A 5,638-nucleotide genomic window follows, 5' to 3' on the forward strand; every position below is an offset into this window, starting at 1 on the left:
GCTCGACGGTGGTTCGAGCGTCTTCGTGAGCTCGTTCCCGAAGGACATGGCGTTGGTCGTGGAGGGTCCGCGGGTCGGACGATGCTATGGAGATGTTATCACAAGCGTCGTCACGACGGGCCGACGCCCGCGGCGGCTGGCGAGGAGGAGGACAATGCACCGTGGCCGCAGCTTCCTCGGTCCTCCCAGCGCCAGCATGTGGTGGCTCGGTGGGGCGCCGACCCGAGGGCCCCGCTGGTCGCGGATCGTCTTTGTTGGCGACGGCGACAAGGCTCCGGATGGTGGCCCTCCACTCGTCGAGCTTCTCAGCAGCAGGAGGGAAATCGAGGAGCAGCTGCACGCGCGCCAAAGCTTCCGCTGGTGTGGGCGGCGGCGACAGCTGCGTGGATCGCGGTGCGCTTCGACTTCTAACTACGTTAGAAGGAGCTCCGTCATGACCCAGCGGCTGCGTGCCATTTTCGCCAGCGCTTCGGCGAGCATGCTGAACCCCTTCATCTTGCCAATGACGCACAGGGCTCTTCCCACGGCGGTGCCCAGGGTCACCAACGCGGTGACGCTGTTCGGTGCGCACACCATGGGAAGAATGCGCGGTGGTCGCCGGTGTAGGCGTCCTGGAGGTCGCCGCGCCACCCGGAGTCGGCACAACGACACCCCCGGAGGGCCCCATGCCACCTGCGAGGGGCCAGCTCCGTCTTTGGATCTGGCGACGTGTAGCCGGTCGTCTGGCACGCGAACGACGCCGCTCGCTAGGCTCCGACTGCCTGGGCAATGCTGGTGCTCGCGGGCCGCGGCTCGGGTCCTGTCTGCGACCGGTCCACTGCTCGTCCGCACCGGCATGGGCCGTTCGGCTCCCAATGAGCCGATCGCCGTGGCCGTCTTCTTCTTAGGGGCCATGGCGACGAAGAACTGCTAGGCTAACTACCAGACCAGATTCTCACAATTGCGCCCCCTACCTGGCGCGCCAAAGATGTCGGTGTGGAACGACACCTATGGGATCACAAGAATCCCTACTACGGTTGCCGGGGAGCAGGGTTGCGAGGAGAGCAGGGCTAGTAGACAGCACAAGGATCACTTACCCAGGTTCGGGCCGCGAGGATGCGTAAAACCCTAGTCCTGCTTTGGTGGGTGTATTTCCGAGAGTTCTTGAGCTCTCGAACTAGCTGTGGTCAGTGTGTGGTTCCAAAGAGCCGAATCCCTCTCCAGTATGCCATGGGCCTCCTTTTATAGTTGGAAGGGGCTGCCACAGTGGCACACAGGAGGTGGAAAGGCGTATAGTACCCTGAGCTTATCGCTCGTATTACAGGACAAGACGCATTAAATGCGTAGCTTAGGTGTCCCCTTGCTTTATTAGGGACAGGGGCAAGGCATGTCCCGTCTGTTGCCGCTCCTCCTCACTTCGACACGCGCCCTGGCCAGCGACGCATGCGGCGCCACGAAGGCAGGCAGGCAGCTGAGGTGGCACGGTGGTGGAGCCTCCATGAAGATCTGCATGCTGCCACGCAGGCGCTTGATGAGTTGGCGCCCACCGTGGGGCCTACGCACGGTGGTGATGAGTTCTTGAAGGGATCTCCCCAGGGATCGAGGAGTTTGCAAATTTCCGGCTAAAGATTCTACAATCCGTGAGATTGAAGTTGAAGAAAAAGTTAGGGTTGCGTTTTTTGCGGCCGCTGCAAGAACCCTAGCGATCCGCCGAATCCGTGATGAGAATTTTTCCTTTGATGGTAGCAGTCTCAGGGTAGTATATTCAGACAAAGGCTCCAAGGGCACAAGTTCCAAAGATTTGACAGTACGAGCGAGTTGGCGAACGCTGGCCTCAGCAGGAAATCGAATCAAAAAATAATAAAAAAGGGGTCAAACCAACTCCAACCCGGAGGGGAGTGGGTCGCGGACACGGACTCGCACCGTCTCGAGTCAGTGCAGGTCTCTTGAGCCGCCGCCGATGCGCCTGCCACCTCTCTGCCTTGTACGTCGACTCGCTGCTGCATCGGGCTGGGCTTGCCGTTTTGGCCGTCGCCCCATCCGCCTCGCCTCGGGCCTCCGTCGTCGCGCCTCGTTGAGCCGCCCGCAACCGCAGTGTTTTCAGATTTGATTTAGAGTATCAGCTTTTTGTCGGCAATGACAAAACTAAGGGATGCCACTCTTTCCTTTGACTACAACAAACGAAAGTTTTACGAGGTGTTTGAGGCCGCTCCTGATGATGGACTGAATGTTGCTGACAGAGCTGTTTTTAGATTTTCTGGCTCAAGAACAGGTTTGATTCAAAATTATTTGGAAGTGCAGACCACTTGCGGAAGATAAGTTCTCGCATGCCATAAAGGAGAATTACTATGCAATCTGGAACAAGCTATTATGCAAAGATGTGTGGAGCCGTATCACACAATTTGGAGGCACGAGCAAATCTATCAGTACCAAGGTCAGGTTGTTGCAAGTCAAATCTATCAGTACCAAGGTCAAGTTGTTGCAAGTCAATCACATCCAATATCTGCTCTGAGTCGTCCACCGGGCGAACTCGTCTCTCAGACGCTAGATACCCACGCCACACCATGGCACGTCGATGCCGCAGCTCCAGCCTACGCCGTCCGCCGACGATTTCAGAGAACGGCACAACTATGAAAGTGATGGTCGCCTTGATCATGGTATTCAATCTTCAGAACCAGGCGTGGAAGCCTACGAACGGTTTCAAGGATTTGTACAAGAATCAGTTTTACATTGCCGGGCTGCCACATCCAGGACCGGCCCTGACTCCACCTTCGCTGTGGGTGAGCCACCCCCTGGCCCGTTGACTCGCCACGGTTAAATCGTCGTAGCCTGAGCTGCACCTGCCGTGCGATGAGCCGCCCTTCCCTCTGCGAACACTTATGCCCACACCAAGGGCAGACTACAAACACTACTGTGGCTAGTGTGTTGCATAGTGCTATCAGTACTAATTCTGACGTGAAGTCCTCATCAACCTTGCGGCTGAGTATCATCAGATGAAACAAATCAGGTGCTATTTCTCCTATATATTTTCTTAGTACACTTTAATTATTCCGAGCACGACTACTCTGCTCTACGGTGTTTTTTTATATGCAGGGTAACCATTTACTACAAAAGTGGCATTATACCGCGGATACGAACCACACCGGCTTACAACGCCGTGGCCATCTCTCGCGACCGCACCGGCTTAATACACCGTAGCCGTCCCTCGTAACCGCACCGGTTTACAACGCCACGGACGACTCGCCCGTCCGCTTTCGCGGCCGGTTCACGTGTCCGCGCCAGCTTACAACGCCGTGGCCGACTCGCTGTCCGCGCCGGCTTACAAACGTCGCGGCCGACTCACCCATCCGCACCGGTTTACCACGCCGCGGCCGGTTCACCCGTGAGCGACTTCAACTTCACCTAGCGATCATCAATTTCATGGCGGATTATTTCCAGCCTGGCACATCAGGTGATATCCATCTAAATTATATTTTATTGGTACATAGTATTTTTCGTCAAAGAGCAGTTTATCTTTGTCTTGGTCTGCAATATTGTTGGTGCAGGACAATTGTTCACTACATCAAAACGATGTGGCTAACTCGCCCGTCCACGCTGGTTTACAACGCCGCGGCCAACTCATGTGTCTGTGCCGCCTCTGAAGCCGCGGTCGCCTTTGTCGTCCGTCTCTCGCGGCCTGGTCTACATCAGCATACCAGGTCGCACCTGTCTGCATGAGCTATTTATTGGATATGAACAAGTCACCAGCTTGGGTAGCCCGGTTTTCTTTCAAATTGGAGGCAAATTATCATCAACCGCCATTTGCACTAGATGGCTCAATGGGCAGGCGCACAAGTCACCACCACTACAGTTTTGGTTAACTTCAAATCGCCAGTTGGAAGGAACCATTGGCCGAGTTGCTGACACAGCTCGTACAGGATCATTTATAACCCGCCGCAGTCACCTCAACTTTCTGTGGATTCACATCGCGTTATCAACACCAATGATATACAAGTTATGCCTATTTACATCACGGTCAAATATGGAGAGTCTCAAGCCAACTCCTCGAGTCACCTTTGAGACTCGGGGGCTACGATGACATGATTCAGCAAATCTTGCCAGTTTCAGCAAATTTAAGAACCCCAGGACGATGGAGGGACAGATAACCCAGTCCCGGAGGCTACTACCATATGGATGAAAATTTAAAGGCCGTCAGAAAATTTCCGGCTGAAAATAAAGATTCCGGTTCAAGTGAAAGATGTCTCCCACAAAGCTTTGAAGCTCTCAATATCCGGTTTAAAAATCCCGGTTCAAGAAGAATTTATCTCTTGCAAAAAGTTAAAGGTTGCCGAAGAGAGCATGTTGCCATGATGCGCGGTTCAAACATGGGTATTCCGCCTTATTGGCTTATCATATTATTGATCACTTGGGGGCTTGGTTGTATCCAAACCATAGCTACACCTCTTGATCGGCGCAATGCCTCAAAGTCACTGGGGGCTTGGTTGTATTCGAACCATAACTACACCTCTTGGCTGGCTCAAGGCCACAAAAGAAAGTCACTTGGGGGCTTGGTCATGTTTGAACCATCGCTAGACCTCTTGGCTGGCTCCAGGCCACGAAAGAAAGTCACTTGGGGGCTTGGTCATGTTTGAACCATCGCTACACCTCTTGGCTGGCTCAAGGCCACGAAAGAAAAGTCACTTGGGGGCTTGGTTGTATTCAAACCATAGCTACACCACTTGGCTGGCTCAAAAGCCACGACAGTAAGTCACTGGGGGGCTTGGTTGTGTACAAACCATAGCTACACCTTTTGGCTGGCGCAATGCCATCACATGGGGGCCAAAGAGTGTTGTCAAGAACAACTCAAACATAGGCACCCCGGGTTAACCTTCCTTCATTAAGTAAGTCACTCCGCCCAGGTAAGCCTAGTATGACCCGCCAACTTGACGAGTCAATCGCATATGACCCTGAACTTGTCAATGATAGACTGGCGATTGGTTAAAGACAGAGGACCATCTTAAAAGGCTTTGTAAAACGGTTTAACTCAGCGGCCTGGCAGCCCATGAAAAGCCTCGCATTTGGGCCTGGCAGCCTGTGAAAAGCCTCGACTACAACGGTTTTATTTGCCTTTTGCTAGGTTTCTCTTTCTTTTAATAAGATTGGTGATGTTTTTAAACCGGTGTTCATTAACCCGGCTTGACTTTCAACTACAAGTTGTTAGTATATGATCAGTCATAATCCGGAGATTATCAACCCGGTCTGGTTTTGACTACAAGTCGCCAGTATTATATATGGTTAATCCGGTGTTTATCACAACCCGACACGGTTTTATCATAAACCGGCACAATATGGAAGGAGTTATCAGTACTCAAGATTGGGGTTATCACCCTTACTACAAAAAGTTGGTAAACCAACGATGTGATTCAATGTCACAGGTATGAAATATTTCATATTTGATTATTCTTAAGTGCAGCCTTGGTTATAAACCCGGGTTATATGTTGGGCATTATGACCCGTCCGGTGATAAACCGCCAGGACACTTTAAACTTGTTGTATGCAGAAACAGGTTGAATAAAGCATGATTATAAATCACCGGTGTTTATTAACCGACCTAGCTTTCGACTATATGTCGTCGGTATGATGATAAATTATCCGGTGTTTATTAACCGGCCTGGCTTTC

Source organism: Triticum aestivum, chromosome 3D (genome assembly GCF_018294505.1).
Source record: "Triticum aestivum cultivar Chinese Spring chromosome 3D, IWGSC CS RefSeq v2.1, whole genome shotgun sequence".
NCBI classification, from domain to species: domain Eukaryota; kingdom Viridiplantae; phylum Streptophyta; class Magnoliopsida; order Poales; family Poaceae; genus Triticum; species Triticum aestivum.